Below are 18511 nucleotides of genomic sequence, written 5' to 3'. Positions count from 1 at the left end.
GGCGGCTCTACACAGAGAGAAGCAGATAGATCTTTGTCAGCTCTGCTACTTTGCTCTGTACGGAGCTAGAAGCAGGCTCACAGTGAGGGTATGATTGCACTTGCATCTCGCATTGCATCACCCCGCAAAGCCTGATGCTCTCCGGACAGTAGCGCCTCCGCTGCATGGAAATACATGCAGCCGACCACTCCTGTCAGGAAATTGTGCGCCGTGATGCAATGTGACAATCGCACAGTGACAGTTAAAGTTCAGTTGACAGGATCTTTGATGACATCATAGTCATGTGACCAGTCTGTAAGCCAATGTCTGTACAACATTCACACCAGACTGGTCACATGACTATGACATCATGTAAGGTCCTTTGGGCAGTGGTGCTTAATGGGGGCACAGCAATGATCGGACGTGTGAGCAGAAGCGGCCGGGAGACAGAGTCTGCAGGATGCGTTGCGGGACCTGTAAGTATGATTATAATGTTTTTTAATAATGTGCTTTTTTATAGCCCTTGGACCCCAAATTGGACCCTATCTGTAACATGAGCTTCCCAGGAAAGCTTGTGATCGGGATTGTGTACACGATCACTATGTGATTGGTATGATCCCCAATCTTTACAGTTGGGGATCGCCCATCACTATTTAAAAGTTAAAAGAAAAAACATTTTGGTACCATGTTAGCCAGTTGAAAAATGATTAATCGCTCTCCGAGAGAGAAACAAAATTATAATCTTGTAGTTGTGATACCTTTTAATGACTAACTAAAATAAAATAAAATGATGTTCCAAAGTAAGCTTTCGAGACTTCTCAGGTCTCTTTATCAGGCATGGTGTGACAAAATATTTTGTCATACCATGCTTGATGAAGATACCTGTGTGTGATTACTTTGAGGTCTGCAGTTTTTAGTATGGTGTAACTTTTGTGTATTTTCTTTCAGCAAGGCCTCTCAAAGTCACTTCAAATGTGATGTGGTTCCTAAAAAAATAGTTTGTAAATTTTGTTGAAAAAATGGGAAATGGCTGATGAACTTTGAACCCTTCTAACTTCCTAACCTCAAAAAAATTTGTCTCAAAAAATTGCACTAAAGGAAAGTAGACATGTCGTAAATGTTATTTATTACCAATTTTCATCAAATTTCCAATTTTTTCACAAATAATAGCAAAAAATATTGTCCTAAGTTTACTATTATCATGAAGTACAATAGTCATGAAAAAACTTTCTTAGAGTGACCGGGATCCGTAGAAGCGTTCCAGAGTTATAGCCTGTTAAAGTGACACTGGTCAGAATTCTAAAAGCTAACTGACTAGCAGCCCTGCCGGCAGCATTGGCCGCAGTACCTTCCCTAATGATTGGCAGTCACAAAATGGCATTAGTAGAAAATATTTTTTTTTAAATGCAATCAGTGATCAAACAAAACCAAACATTGCCAACTTTTGGGTAAAGGGTTCAAGTTACCGAGCCCAAGCCGAACAGGCTAAGGCTGGTTTCACACTACGTTTATTTAACATCCGTCCATAACGTTTTTTTGCTGCAAAAGCGGATCCTGCTTTTACAGCAAAAAACGCATGTAAACGCATGTTTACTTTGCAGGATCCTGTCACTGGATGTTTAGGGGCAGGCATTGGAGTCATGTGATCGGGAGTGAGGGGAACTAGACTGGGAGCCGGCTTCTGACAGCTGCAGACGCTGGTAACCAAGGTAAACATCGGGCTTGGATACCCGATATTTATCTTGGTTACGAGTGTCTGCAGCTGCTAGGAGCAGGGCTGTCTGCACACGTAACCAACGTAAACATCGGGTAACTAAGAGAAGTGGTTACCCGATATTTACCTTGGTTACGAGTGTCCGCAGCTCTCAGGTGGGAGAGAGAGGGAGGAGAGGAAGGGGGAAAGACAGAGATAGAGAGAGAGAGGGTGAGGGAGGGAGTAGAGAGATAGACAGATCACGCGAGACTGGTTCTGGGCATGCTCAGTAGAGCAAGCAGGATCCTGTCTATCAGCACGCCAGCGTTCACCTGCGTTTGCGTGCTGTTTAGTCAGGATCCGGTGACATGCAGTATTTGGACGCAGCTCAAAAACGCTACAAGTAGCGTTTTTGAAAGATGTTAAAAAACTGCAAGTCGCTGGATCCTCACTATAACGCACGCAAACGCAGGTGAACGCATGTTAACGCGAGTCCATTGCAAATGCATTGAAGTGAAAACGCATTTGCACTGGATCCGTTTTTCCGCTAAAAAAACGTTATGGACGGATGTTAAATAAACGTAGTGTGAAACCAGCCTAAGGCTTGTACCGACTTTGATAATAGCAAACCTTTATCGAACAGGTTCTCTCATCTGTAATTAAGACTAAAAAGGGTCCAAATAAATGAGCAGAGCAGGAGCAAGAAAAGGAATGGAATTATGAGAAAGCAGAACAAGCAGCAAAAGACAGATTAGCACAAGAAATCATTTATGAAGAAGGGGATAAAGATGGAGAATGGGTGTATTTAATTCCACATAAAGTTTTTCCCTTTTCTAATGTTGATGAATACCATGATTGTTTAGAGTTAATGAAAACAGAGATGAAAGATCTTGAAAATGTTTTTGAAACTCCAATTGCTAATGCAGATTTGGAGTTTTTTGTAGAAGGTATTGCCATCAGTGCAGTCCACAGAAAATATATCCTGTGACTAACTTGGAAGATGTTTTAATACAGCAACTACTCCCATCCTCTTGTTCAGCACAAGAGATGCATAAAGGCGCTCGTTGCAATATGTACAATGGCAGAGTGTAAGACTGCGAATATTTATACTGGTTCTCAATATTCTTTTGGAGTGGCACATAAATATGGTCCCATCTGGAGAAGCAGAGGTTTCATTGGGTCCTCAGGGGAACCTATACATAATACAGAAAGTAAAAGGCAACTTTTTATGGCAGGGGTGGGGAACCTTTTTCTGCCAATGGCCATTTACAAACCTTCGGGGGCCATACAAAATTATCAATGTGAAAATTACCTGGCTATATTTGGTCAAACAATAAATTAACTCACCCCTACTGTGGTGGCTGCAGCTTCTTCTCTGTAATGCCCGGTCCCTGCACGGTCCTACCTCCCTCCCCCAGCAAGGACGTTGGTCCTCTCACCTGTCCCATTCACGCTCCATGCTGCTGCCTTCCAGGGCTTGTGTGCATAACAAAGACTTCCTGGCTCTGCCCGAAGGGCTTCCGCAAGGCCATGACCTTTTTCTTAAAGGGCCAGTGCACCCTAAAGCGCAAGTGCCTCTCAGGTCAGCTGATAGGCTGCAGGTATTTAAGACACTTGTCCCTTATGGAAACTGCCTGGGCAATTGAACAGTACCTTTGTTTCAGTTGACCCACAAATACAGTGCTTGTCCCACGAGCATAACATTTTTTGGTGTGGCTGTGATGGTAGGTGATATTGATCATTTTGATTATCACAACTGCTTTTCCAGGTTTGTTTCATTCTGGAGCACAGTCAACTCTTAACATAACAGACGCTATATATACTTCACAGGAGACCCTAGAGGTACCCTGGAGACAAATACATCACATAGGATACACTGAGACTGCTGTATATACATCACAGGAGACACTGGGATAACCTACATCACACAAGGGGCTGCTGACATGTATATGCCTCAGCCCCTACTGTGATGTATATGATCCAACCCCTCCCTTGATGTATATGTCCCAGACCCTCCTGTGATTTGTATGCCCCAGACCCTCTTGTGATGTGTAGGCCCCAGACCCTCCTGTGATGTATATGACCCAGCCTCTCCTGTGAGGTGTATGCCCCCAGGATCTACAATGTGATGTATATGCCCCCTTCCTCTTCTGTGATGTATATGCCCCAGAATCTGCAAAGTGATGTATATGCCCAAGCATCTAATGTAATGTGTATGCCCCAGCCCTTCTTGTGATGTATCTGCCCCACCCCTACAGTGATGTGTATGATCCAGCCTCTCCTGTGATGCATATACCTCAGCCCCTCCTGTGATGTATATGCCCCCAGCCCCTCCTGTGATGTATAAGCCCCCAGCCCCTTCTGTGATGTATATGCCCCAGCATCTCTATTGTTTTGTATATGCCCACATCCCCTCCTGTGATGTATTTGCCCTTAGCATCTCCAATGTCATGTATATGCCCCAGCATCTCATTTAATGTGTATGCCCCTAGCATTTCCTGTGATGTGTATGTCCCAGACCCACATGTGATGTATAAGCCCCCAGCATCTCCTGTGATATATATTTCACAGTATGGACTGGGGCATATGCATCACTGGAGGAGCTGGGGCATAAACATCACTGGAGGGGCTGGAACATACTTATCACTGGAGGGGTTGGGACAATACACATCACAGGAGACTGGGGAATATACATGAAAGAAGGGATGGGGGTATATGCAACTCATGAGAGGCAGGGGCATATACATCACAGATGCTGAGGCACAGACATTACTGGGAGGCATAAACATGGTTGCGGGGCACAGACAGCACTTGGGGGGTACAGGCAGCACTATGGGGGCATAGACATCACTGGGAAAGTAGACATCACTAGGGAGGCCTGGACAGCACTGGGGAAAGCACAGACATCACTAGGGAGGCACAGAAATTACTGAGGTGTATGGATAGCACTGGGGTACATGTTCAGCAATAAGTGGACACTGGGAGAAATGGACAACAATTGCATGGCACATACATCACTATGGGGCACAGACATCACTAGGGGGACACAGACATCACTAGGTGGGGCTGGGGGCCCAGACAGCAATTGCAGTGCACAGACATCACTAAGGGGCATGGACAGCACAGGGGGGCACAGACATCACTAGGAAGGCACAAAGCACTGGCTGGTAGCACACAGCACTGGGGGTACACAGCACTGGGGAGTATACAGCACTACAACACTGGAAGTTGGGCACACAGTGCTGAAGGTGTAAAACTTCTGCTCTTCTTCTGAAGAATGGGAGTGCAGATCGCTAACTGTGCCCACAAAGTACATTCTGAGCACACTGGCACTGTCCAGCATGAAGACCGAATGGTACATGCACTCATAGTTACATAGGTTGAAAAAAGACCTAGGTCCATCTAGTTCAACCTTCCTCCACCAATTATACATTTTGTCTTTAAGTCATTTATAACCAACTTTCTTGAGTGTACGGAGGAAGTCATCCAGCCCTTTTTTAAAGCTGTAATGTCTGCTATTACTACTTCTTGTGGTAGGGCATTCCACAATCTGACTGCTCTAACTGTAAAGAAACCTTTCCTATTTTGTTTTTCTTCCACTCGCAGTGAATGCCACCTGGTCCTTAATATTGTCTTTTGAAGGAATAAGTCATGTGCAAGTCCTTTATATCGATCACACATGTATTAATACATATAAATGAGATCTCCTCTGAGACGTCTTTTTTCTAAGCTAAACAAATCTAACTTTTTGAACCTCTCATCATAAGGGAGGCCTTCCATTCCTTGTAGTAGTCTAGTTACCCACCTTTTAACTGACTCTAGCTTCTAATTGTCCTTTTTAAAATGTGGAGCCCAAAACTGTATCCCATATTCTAGATGTAGCCTTACAACGGATTTATAGAAGGGTAACAACATGCTGGGATCACGGGATCTAATCTCTTTTTTTTTTTTACACCCTAAAATCTTGTTTGCTTTTGCAGCTGCTGCCTGACATTGAGTGCTGCTGCACAGCTTATTTGTAACCAGAATACCCAAGTCCTTCTCCTGTTCTGTAGTCCCGAGTATACTTCCATTTAATGTATACACAGCTATAGGATTACTCCGTCCTAAGTTCAATATTTTACATTTATCAACATTAAATTTAATTTGCCAAGTATCCGCCCATTTGCCCAGTAATGAACGCTGTGTCCGCGTCCTCCCAGGGCATATGGGGATTTAAAGGGCTGAACTGACAAGACGCGGTAGCCGGCCTGAGCACTGCGGTCTCTGGAAATCTGCCCGGGGGCCGCAGAAAAGGTCATCGCGGGCCGCATACAGTCCGCGGACCAGAGGTTCCCCACCCCTGTTTTATGGCTTTGGAGCTGCCTAAATGTGCCACCGCCAGGTGGTCACACAAAGTAGTCCCCCGCACAACACCATTTCTCACAGGGTTAAACCTTGCCAACCAAATCCTAGTAACCCCCCCAGGGTAGGAAAGGCACACCAGTGGGCGGGACCAGGAAAATGGAGAACGCACACCTAGGGGTCTAGAGAACCCGGGGCGGGAAAAGAGTCAGTTTGAGTGGAAGTTTGAGGTTGGAGTTGAGGTTTTAGTTGGAGTAGGAGTGAAGTGAGCAGGAGGAGAGGAGAAGCTGAAGCTCAAGTTCAGAGAGCAGAGGCGTCGAGGTTGGAGTTCTGGCGTATTGGCTAGGTGGCAGATGGGGGTCCTTGTCTGTCAGGAGACGGGAAGACGGCTGCCAGAGATCCGAGGTGGACCGGGGCAGGGTTGGAGCCCACCGGTACCGACACCGGAGAAGCGACCCGTAAACCGTGCACAGAGCGAGTACTTGGACCCTGAAGCCAGAACCGGAACCAACGGCCTAGCTAATTAACCAATTGAGGGCAGGATTAGAGGTCCTGTCCCAACTAAAGTCCCAAAAGCAGACAACCACCCACCGAGAGGGATAGGGCATCCGCCAGGGCCCGGTAGATCCCATGGGTCAGCGTCAGCGGGCAAGGCTCCCAACCAAAGTACTGGGAGTGGACTCCCGTGTTTCACACCGGGAAGTCTACAACACCAAAAGAGAGTGCAGAGGAAAGTGACATAGACCATCACCACAGGTGAGGGACTATAATACACCCGGCCGCGGCTGCCGGCTACCAGCACCTTGGTTAATCATTGGACTTGTCTGATTCATTTAATCGTGAATAAACTGAGACTCCCTGGTCTGACCAGGTGCGCTGGCTCCTGCCATCACTGTCGCCAGCACAGAGTCATCGGGCCCCAGGGCAACCATCCCTGCCCACGGAGGGGTTAACATGCAGCTGCCATCCCATCGCCCCCGGGTGCCCCACAACAGCAGCGGTGGTGCCACACTTCACCACACACCGTGGGTGGCGTCACAGACTGTTTACGGCAAATCCCGTACAAATACGTCCCTTTCATTTGAAGTGTCCGTGTGGCCCTCGGGTCCGGAGAATCCCCCGAGCCACACTGCGGATCCGGATCTGAGCAGCCCGGCTGCTACTGACGTGGGGGCGGCACACCTCAAAAACTGGCATCACGAACAGGATTATAACCCATTCGCCTACCTGGTGGAAGTGCGCCTTGTTCTGGACTGTCAGCGGTGCTCCGCTGCAAACATTTTTAATTTTGCCGCCATTTTTAGCCACGAAAAACGATAACCCAGCGTCTTCTTCCCCGAGAAAGGGCGCAAAGTTTAAGCCCCGCCCCCTGGGAACACGCCGGAAGGAAGTAACTCCCAAAATCTAAAAACAAAACTAGAGAGCCGTGCGAAGAGACTGCTAGCGAAAAACCAAGGGGGAGAAGCGGGAAGATGTCTGCACCCAATGTTGGTCCTGTCCCAACCAAAGTCCCAAAAGCAGACAACCACCCACCGAGAGGGATAGGGCATCCGCCAGGGCCCGGTAGATTCCACGCGTCAGCGTCAGCGGGCAAGGCTCCCAACCAAAGTACCGGGAGCGGACTCCTGTGTTTCACACCGGGAAGTCCACAACACCAAAAGAGTGCAGAGGGAAGTGATACAGAGCATCGACCCGAGTGAGGGACCAGAATACACCCGGCCGCGGTGGCGGCGGCCACCAGCACCTTGCTTAACTATTGGACTTGTCTGATTCATTTAATCGTGAGTAAACTGAGACTTCCTGGTCTGACCAGGTGCGCCGGCCCCTGCCATCACCGTCCCTGGCACAGAGTCATCGGGCCCCGGGGCAACCATCCCTGCCCACGGAGGGGTTAACATCCAGCTGCCATCCCATTGCCCCTGGGTGCCCCACAACAGCAGCGGTTGTGCCACACTTCACCCCACACCGTGGGTGGCATCACAGACTGTTTATGGCAAATCCCATACAAATACGTTACTTTCATTTGAAGTGTCCGCGTGACCCCCGGGTCCGGAGAATCCCTCGAGCCACACTGCGGATCCGGATCCGAGCATCCCAGATGCTACTGACGTGGGGGCAGCACACAAGCAGGTGGCTATTATTAAAGTCCAGGATCTTACTAAAGGTGAAGACAACGGAAACTCTGGGAAATGCCCTGGCAGACACTGCTGCTAAAGCGGCAGCCATGATGCCGCTACTAGTGAACTTTGTGTGTAGTGTTAAACAGGATACGTCTTTGGAATTTGAGCTGCTAAGTAAGATGCAGCAACAGTCTTCAACAAAGGAAAAAGAAGAATTAAAGAGTAAGGGAACAATGTGTGTGTGTGTGATGTGTGGAGATCAGGTGAGAGGTGTTGTCTTTCCAGGCCACTCTTCTTAAGGATGACTCAGTTGACGCATGTTGTAATTAGAAAGACAGCGTCCCATGGGTTAATCTTCAAAAGAAAAAGTTTTTATTCCATCCAAACCGGCCTCAGACAGCGACGTTTCACCCTGCAATAGGGCTTTATCTAGCATGCCGGAAGAATATCCACACCCAGGTTTAAATACATTATGTTTATAATAAATTACCAATCAGGGGATTCCCCACCCCCATTACTCTTATCGAATCACAATAACGTTTCTCAAAAACAATAAATAAACAATCTAAATTACTAGATTGCAATGGTGATTACAATAATTAAACCGCAATACATATAAAATCCTAAATACAATTGGACATAGAACACCATGTGTAGAAAATATTCTATAAAAAAAGTTCCGGTCAGCAGCATCTACATATCCATGGTGGTATGATTGGTAATTTATTATGAACATATATTGTATTTAAACCTGGGTGTGGGAACTGTTCAGAGATGATTTATAAAGCCCTATTGCAGGGTGAAACGTCGCTGTCTGCGGTTTGGATGGAATAACATTTTTTTCTTTTGAAGCTTAACCCCTGGGATGCTGTCTTTCTAATCACTATATATTGCTTGCCTAGAGTATCCCTTGGTTTGTAGACCTGCGTCCATATTCTCTTGTGAAGGATCTTAAGTGAGGTGCTGCAAACAAATAGCTTTTTTCATTTGACCCATGGTTCAACTCATTGTTCAAAAACAACTACGGTATATTTGGTGAACCAACACTGGTTGGGATCAGGATTTAATCAAGCTGCTACTGCATATGTTTCTGCCTCAAAATAAAAAAATGCCCAAGTCCTTAAATACTACAATTAGTACCGGAACATAGATATACAGACAGAAAAAATTGTTAAAATATATTTATTTATTATTTAACTAGCTACAAAATAATATTAAAATACAAGAAACATCACCCGTATGGCAGCGGGGATACAGACAAGTATATAAGTGTATATCACAAATAAATATACATAAATAACAAACCAGATATTAAAAATGTAAGAAAATACAAGCTAAATATGATAAAGGCAGTGGCATACCAACAATAGAGGCAGGCCACGCCACTGCTATGGGGCTTGTGAGCTTGATGGACTCGCGGGCGCCCCCCCCCCAGCAGGATTGCACTTTCAAATGTATCAGCATCGCAGATGCCGATACGGTTGAAAGCCACAATAAGACGGAGCACAGAGCACCCTCCCATCATTGTCCCACTGTCCTCTGACAGTTCAGCAGCGGTGACGTCACTAGTAAGTGCCAGCCGCCACCCTGTTGAGGTGTGCAGAGCACAGACAGTTGGCGAACAAGGAGCAGCGTCGGGAGACCGAGGTGAGTATGCATGGTCTGACTGGGACAGCGGGGTATCCACCGGAAGGCCCCGGGTCCTCAGTGCGCACCCCCGTCCTTCAGCCACCTCAGGCTGCTATCGGCTGCCATGCAGTTCCACCAGCAGTTGTTCCGGGGTCGCCTATTTCTATTTTGGCCGAGGCTGGACTGCGCCTTAAGATGTTCTTGGGCATCCTCGGCAGTGTCACAGTTAACAGACGCTGCCCTGTCTGCTAATTGTGACGTCACGCTGTGCGCCCTGGACTCCTGCTTCCCGCCAGAGAGGATCATCAATGGAGCCTGCAGGCCAGACCAAAGACAAGCCGGGGGAAGGTAGGAACTCCTCTAATGTGTGTGTATATATGTACTGTATGTGTGTGTGTGTGTGTGTGTGTGTGTGTGTGTGTGTGTGTTATGTATGTGTGTATATATATATATATATATATATATATATATATAAAAGGTTCGCGTCAGATGTTGAGGAACCAGGACAACCTGATGATAAATAGGCTACTGGAACAAACCATATATGGATAAGGCAAGAAAACCTGGATTCCAGTGGTGATAGGAGCCTTTGGAGCAGTGACCCCTAAGTTGGAAAAATGGCTGCAACAGATTCCAGGAGCAACATCTGAACTCAATGTCCAGAAAAGCGCAGTGCTGGGAACAACTAAGATCCTGCGCAGAATCCTCAAATTCCCAGGCCTCTGGTAGAGGATCCGAGAATAAGGAAGGACAAATATCAACCCACAGGGGATGAGAAGGTAGGTTTTTATACATGAGTGTGTGTGTGTGTGTGTGTGTGTGTGTGTGTGTGTGTGTATGTATGTATGTATGTATGTATGTATGTATGTATGTATGTATATATATATATATATATATATATATATATATATATATATATTAGCTGTAGTATATATATATATATATATATATATATATATATATATATATATATATATATATATATATATGTATATATATGTATATATATATATATATATATATATATATATGATAACTCCTTCAATGTGTGTGTGTGTGTGTATGCATGTATGTGTGTGTATATATATATATATATATATATATATATATATATATATATATATATATATATATATAAGCTGTAGTACCCGGGCGTTGCCCGGGATAGTAACTGTCTCTCTCCCAGTCTCTGTCTGTGTTTCGCTGTCTGTCTCTCTGTCTGTGTCTTTCTTTGTCTGTGTCTATGTCGCTGTCTGTCTGTTTTATCTCTCTGTCTGTATTTGTATCAGTTTATTTGTCTCCATCTCTGTGTCTGTCTCTATATGTGTGTCTGTCCCTGTCTGTCCCTTTCCCCGTCTGTCCCTGTCTGTCCCTTTCCCAGTCTGTCCCTGTCTGTCCCTTTCCCCATCTGTCCCTTTGCCCGGCTGTCCCTTTGCCCGGCTGCCCCTTTGCCCGGCTGCCCCTTTGCCCGGCTGCCCCTTTGCCTGGCTGCCCCTTTGCCCGGCTGCCCCTTTTCCTGGCTGTCTCTTTCCAGGGCTGTCTCTTTCCATGGGCTGTCTCTTTCCAGGGCTCTTTCCTTGTCTGTCTCTTTCCAGGGCTGTCTCTTTCCCCATCTGTCTCTTTCCAGGTCTGTCTCTTTCCAGGGCTGTCTCTTTCCAGGGCTATCTCTGTCTGTGTCTCTGTCTGTATCTCTGTCTGTCTCTCTCTCTCTGTCTGTCTCTCTCTGTCTCACCACCAACATCTTATTACCTCACACATAAGCTTCTTTTACTAACAGTTTATTTTCTTCCTATAGCAACCACTGACAGCTGCTATTAATAGGTTGTAGCTCCCACCTCCATTCAGTTCAATGGATGCAGGATTTTGGAGAGTAACTGTAAAGCGCGGGGTTAAATTTTCCAGTCAAAAAGTCTATGATGTTCCCTGAGTCACATGGCGTGTCTGTGCAAAATTTCGTGATTGTAAATGCGACGGTACGGATTCCTTTAGTGGACATACACATACGTACAAACATACACACATACATACACTGAGCTTTTATATATATATATATATATATATATATATATATATATATATATATATATATGTAAGAGGGTGGTCGCAACCCCAGAGAGAGAAGATGCCCCCCTGAAGACATCACTTAGTTGTGAAGCATTTATTGAATATGTTGTATAGAGTTATTAATGTATTGTCACAATAATGTGTAGTTTTATGGGGTCACCACTAGATGTCACCCAAGAGTAGCACACTGACACTAGGAACAGGCATAGGTATGCAGTTGAAGGTTAAATCTGCCTGGTAACAGACAGTTGGGATTTTGAAATTAGCCTATAGGGGAGAAGCTAGGGCATAGGTAGAGAGACTGTTTCTGTGGAGACGGGATTTAGGGCCCAGCCTGGGTCGGAGTCAGGCCTCAGGCCTGTGGAGCAGCAAAGTCGCTGGCTATGTGGAACTTATAACAAGGAAAGTGGAGATAAAGTTACAGGGGTGTGCAAATAGAGACAGTTGAAGTTAGTTAAGTTTAGGACACAAGACAGAGCAGGAGCAAAGGAACGAGAAAGAAACCAGAATGAAGGAAAGTGGGACACCTCTGATGATGGAGTAAAGAAGGAGACACAGGAGAGAGGGAGCTGCCAAGAGAGACATAATTTGGACCACACTACTGAGTCCTGAGGCTGGCACAGGATCCTGCAGCTGGAGGCCTGAGAAAGTCTGAGGAAAGATTGTAGCTTGCTGGGGAGCAGTGCGGCAAATAGGGGTAAGCCTTACGGGCACCTTTTTGGGACTGTGGTGTGGAGTAGTGTCCGAGGGCAATGTATCCAGAAGTTCATTTTGGTGGCGGCCCTGAACTACCTGTATGAGGTCATGGTGACCGGTTTCAAAGCTTTTAACAATACACACATACCAGAGGTGAGAAAGACAGAAGGATGGAGCTAATATACAGCTGTAAGATGGACTTTAATAAAGAAAACCCGTTTAAGTTGCCTGGTTATCTTGGACGATTTCTTGTTGCTAAGGACGGTGCCGGTGATCAGGAGAGGACCAAAGTGCTGGAGAAACCAGGTATTTCCCTGTGGGATGATCCCCAGCTCTCCGTATTCCCCTTACTGCTTGCTCCATGTGTTCCCATGTTTTCTGTGACTGTTACGGCTGGGGTGCGCTTGGTGCCCTCCGGGCACAGGACCACGACTACTGCTGAGGCGCCCCCTGCCCACCGTTACAACTATATATATACACATATATATATATATATATATATATATATATATATATATATATATATATATTGTAGCGGGGTGGGAGTCCCCAGAGCATCAGGGCCACCGTGCGCTACCAGGCAAGAGGGCCCTTCAGCTTCCGTTCTCGCCAGACCGTCCGTCACCAAACCCTGCACAGGAAACCCACTTCTCAGACACGGTCCTCGGCCAGACCCATCCCTCCAAGGCTGTCGCCCAAGGTCTGAGCAAGAGGGAGATTTTCCCTTAGTTGGCACCACCGTCCTGTCAGTCTCTGAGCTAACCTGACCACTAGGGACCTCACTATTGAGGGGCCTCCGCGGGGAGATGATAGAAGAGACGCCATAACTAGGACCTCCGCAGGAGCCGTTCACAGATCTCTCGTGGGCTCTTCTTCCCGGGCCTCGTCGTCTGGGTCTTGGATAGCGTACTTTCTGTCAGCGTTTTTGACTAACACTGCAGCACTCCTTTCATTCGGTCCTTCGGATTGTGTCTCGCAGGACGGAGACCCTTCAGAGTCCGTACTATAGCCCGACAAATATCCGGGTCCTCTGTGACCCCGGCTCATTTTATCAACAGACCTTCTTTCGCTCTCTGAGGTAACCCGGTCATCGAGCGGGCTACCTTTCTCTTCTGGGCCATAGCCCCTATATGGTCGCTCTCCCAAACCAACCTGGCGGAGTTGGTTCGCAATTCTCTGTCTTTCTAAATTCAACTGTTTTAGGTCTTCCAAGTATCCCAGGCGGTATTCTAGGAGGACTCGTATATCTGCAACACACTCCGTCGTTCCCGCAATGGCACAGGGAACCATACCAACTTCACAGGGTATCCTGGCTTCATTATGAATATCAATTCTTACTCTCGTCACGCCGGTCTTATCAACCATCTCCTACATGGCTCTTCCATGTCGTCCAATAAGCCGCATAACCATCTCTTTGGGCACTTGAATGCTCTCTTCAACAAACTCCAATAACCGTCGAGCTGTCTTCACCGCTTCTGCAGTGTTCCCATAGATACGGAAGGTTCCGCTGTCTTTTTCTAAGTGTACAGCTGTAACCCCTGGAACCTCCCTGGCTTGCTTAATGTTATTTCTTAGCACTCTCAATGCCAGCCCGATCAATGTTGTCTTCACAACCACCACTTCCTGAAACCCTGTGGTCAGATGCGCCAAGCGTCTGGCGTCTTCATCCTTCTTGGCAGTGATGAGCCACTTCGTATGAAGACACCGGAGGTGCATGTCACTTAGGATGGCCACTCGCTTCTTTGTGACGTCACTAAAAGAGCACACCACCAACCGATTGGTCTCTGAGGCAAAGTACACTTTACAGGTGCCTACTGCCTTCTGGAATCTCTCATGCACCTTCTTACTGGCACAGGCTTCTCTTAAGTCTTCCGGCACGTCTATCCGGCACTTGAAGACTGGTCTGCTTCCTTCACTGTCAAGGACACTAGACTGTTCCTGAGGTCTCTTGTCTTCATCCATATTCTCCATCAAAGGCTTCACCTGTTGAGGTACACATGCCTCAGGTTTCAGGCTCTGAGCCAATCGTCTTGTCTTCAATCGTGGTCTTACCCACTGAGTCAGTCAGGTTCTCAGCTCCTGCTGAGATCTTACGTCCGATCTCCACCTCTTCCTCAGAGGCTCTGTCCACTTTTACAGCACCAGCCGGGTCTTGGGACTTCACTGCATTCCCTCCAACTTCCTCTTGGGTCTCTGCAGTGTCACCCTCTGCCTTCTCTTGGGCATTTACAGCATCACCTTCTACCAGGGTGTCACGCCCTTCAGCATGGTACTCTGTTCTTCTTAGAACCTTGGCACCATTTTCAACCTTCAGCACCTCAACACTGGGTAGCTTATCGGTCCGCTCACCAGGACCTTTGTGGATTTGTACTCCACCAACACTGTCTAGGATTACTTCTCCTATATTACTCTGTAGTATGTCATCTGCTACAGCGCTTTCATCCGACAGACCACCAGCTTCATGCTTGGAAATTATAGAAGACACCGCCATTACTTCTTTGGTCGGTTCTTTCCCTGCAATTTCACCCTGCTGAATTCTGTTGTTACAATGTGTCAGTTCCAGCACAGACACATCTTTCTTTTGCATGATGTGGCTGTCCGACTCTACATTAGCGGTTGCTATCGGTAACATACCTTTCTCAACCTTCTCTGCACACTCAGATTCTGGAAGGGAAGCCGCACTGTGGGCAGAAATACACGACACTGTCGCTATCTGGTCCATATTTTCGGAGGTTGTAGCTAGCTCCGCCCCTCTGCGCCTGTTGCGCCTTCGGCGACGGGAGGAGGATTTCCCCTTTATGCTCATCAGTATGTCACAGTACTCATTTGTCTCTTTAGTAACGTCAGTGTCGATTCTGGAGTCGTCGTCACTCCCCCTGGTGTTCTGGACTACCACGTCCCCGCTTAACCAGGTGTCGGACCCCTTGTCTGGAGCGCTCCCGTTTTTAACTGTCACACTATCATTTGTTACTTTAACGGTCATGTCACTAGGTTGGGCATGTCCCCCATTATCTTTGGTCACCCCTAACTTAGGACTGTCCTTACGTGGAGGTACCTCCTCCTCCGTGTACCTCAATGTCCCACCGGGAACCGGTATAACCTCTTGCGGAAAAGATGCTTCCGTAGGCGGGAGCCGACTGATTCCTGTGCAATCGGTCCCGGCCCTTCCATAAGTCCCGAAAGAACTCAAAGTCCTGTCCTATGATAACCGGACATAGCAGATCTGCAGCTACACCCACATCAGGGCGCCCCATACGTTTGGTCGTCTGAATCATCACCCTGGCCAGAGGATATTTTTTAGTGGTACCATGCACACAACGTCCTTCTATTGTCCTACCCACCATAAAATGGAGATCGGACATGGGTCTCACTAAGGTCAACTGGCTACCCGGGTCTAACAGACCAGACACACTTAGCCCATTCAAGTCCACGGAGCACTTCTGTGGCCTCACATCGGATGGATAGCCTATACCGCAGGTAGGACATAGGTAAGGCGAATCCCATTGCCCCTTGCTATAGTCCCTCTGTTCGGATTTTGAATGCTCCACCCCCTTGTGGTTCACCACCGCTTTCTGGGGTCCCGCCCCCTGTTGGGTAACTACCCCGTTCCGGGCCTCCGCCCCCTTTTGGGCAACCACCCCTTTTGGGACTCCGCCCCTTTTGGGCAACCACCCCGTTTTTGGACTCCGCCCCCTTTTGGGGTTTCCATGCAATGTCCTTAGCCCCCAGTTCACACTGTTCACCCTTATCTCCCTGGGCACCCAGTGTCCATACTGGCCCCCGAAGGGAATGCTCAAACTGGTTCATGGCTGCGACATAGCTACTCTCTGACAGCTCCTGCTGTTCCACAATGTCCGCAGGGACCATTCCCTCTTTTTGGCTTTCAGCCCCCCCTTCGGTCGCTGGACCTCCTGGCACATGCTGTTGGTGCTGCTGACTCTGTAGCAGCTGATTCAGGAGCTCCTCCATGCTGCAACGAGAAGAGGAACAGGAGGGGCGCTCCAATGGGTAATACCCGGTGGTCAAAGACGGGGGGGTTAGAGAACCACTAACCTTTCCGGGTTGTACCGCCCGTACAACCAGGGTCTCCAGCCTGTGGTGTATCACTGCTCACCAAGCAGGGCCTCGCAATTCCGGCTGGCCTGGAACCTCCAGTCACTGGTCTCTCGCCACTGCAGCACAGAACCCTGCAGAACCACTGATTCACCGCCAGCAGCTGGAGCACGCTGTCCCTGTTCGTGGACCCGCCGATCCACCGCCAGCTGCTTGGGTGCGCAGACAAAATTTTCGTGGACCCGCTGATCCACCGCCAGCTGCTTGAGTGTGCCGACACAATTTTCGTGGACCCGCCGATCCACAGCAATACGTCCTAGGCCGTTGCCCTTAGCAACCAGGCTGCGTTGCCCCAAGCAACCAGACGGCATGCCCGCATCCTCCACCATAATGTAGCGGGGTGGGGGTCTCCCAGGACTACAAAGACGCAGTGACCCAAATAGTCTGATCCAAACAGCTTTATTCTCCTTGCTGTACAGGTAAATTTACCCGGAACACAGCCGGGTTATGCACCGTCCATACGGGTCCCCGTCACACAGGCACCCCTTGCCGTAGGAGACGGTCTTACAATGCCCCGTTCGGCTGTTCCAGGAAGGTCCACAGACTTATAATTGCTCCACGCAGGCCTGGAGCTTTTCCAGGCTTCCTGCTCTGCAGCTTACAGAGCAGAATCTATTGCAAGTTCATAGTGGAAGTTTAACCACTTTCCCCCACTCTCTGGCACCTGGTAGCAGACACCTCTTGCTGAGGTTCCTTCTCGGCCCCAGGGCCCTCTTCAGACCACTGGCTCTGTGTCTCCTCCAGGAGAGGTTCGGCCCTACAGCCCTGGTCTGGCTGCACTCACCTCAGTCTCGACTCAGACTTAATATCGGAGCCCTGTGGTCAGCCTCCACACAGGTTGCTCCCTCCAGAGCTCTCGGCTCTGCTCTCACTCTCCAGAACACACACTGCCAGTCTCCTAAATCAAGCTGGCCACACCCACAGGTGGAGGTCTGTGATTATCAGCCCTGCACAGCACCCTGGGATTATTAAAGGGAACCTGACCCTTATATGTAGCAAGAAGCCTTTGTGGACTACAAGTCCCAAAGCAACCTCTTCCGTTTAGATATCGCAGGTACCTGCGACCATTTACCACATTGGTGGTCGCTACCTCACAATATATATATATATATATATATATATATATATATATATATATATATATACATATACATATACATACACACACACACACACACACACACACACACACACACACACACACACACACACACATACATACATACATACATACATACATACATACATACATATATATATACAGACACACATATATATTCACATATATACACACACATATATATATATATCTATATATATAATTGCCTTATTCTGTCTGTCTGTCCGTCTGTCTTGCTCCAAAATTGTGTCCTTACGGTGACACAAAGCTGATTGGCCGCTGGGCTCGCCATGGCCCCGCCCCCCGCACGGATTGGCCGCTCGCCTCGCCTCGGCTCCGCCCCCCCACGGATTGGTCGCTCGCCTCGGCCTGGCCCCGCTCTCCGCATGGATTGGCCACTCGCCCCGGCCCTCCGCACGCATCGCCAGACATAACCTTGCACTGCTGGGATCGTGACGGAGCCGGTGAACGCTGGTAACCATTATACACATCGGGTAACTAAGGTCCCTTAGTTACCCGATGTGTATCATAGTTACCAGTGTACACCGGCTCCGTCACGATCGCAGCAGCGCCAGACATAACCTTGCGATGCTGGGATCTTGACGGAGCCGGTGAACGCTGGTAACCATTATACACATCGGGTAACTAAGGTCCCTTAGTTACCCGATGTGTATCATAGTTACCAGCGTACACCGGCTCCGTCACGATCCCAGCAGCGCCAGACATAACCTTGCGATGCTGGGATCTTGACGG

The 18511-nt window shown here is 47.9% G+C and overlaps 1 protein-coding gene across 2 annotated transcripts in view; it reads right to left on the bottom strand.

Moving 5' to 3' along the window:
• C5H10orf71 (chromosome 5 C10orf71 homolog) overlaps positions 1-18511 on the bottom strand; it is a 715842-nt gene that overhangs the window by 300121 nt on the left and 397210 nt on the right. The window lies entirely within an intron of this gene.

This window comes from Anomaloglossus baeobatrachus, chromosome 5 (assembly GCF_048569485.1).
Source record: "Anomaloglossus baeobatrachus isolate aAnoBae1 chromosome 5, aAnoBae1.hap1, whole genome shotgun sequence".
Classification (NCBI taxonomy): Eukaryota; Metazoa; Chordata; class Amphibia; order Anura; family Aromobatidae; genus Anomaloglossus; species Anomaloglossus baeobatrachus.
Note: the sequence above shows the minus strand (reverse complement) of the source record. Positions and strands in the feature narration are given on the sequence as shown.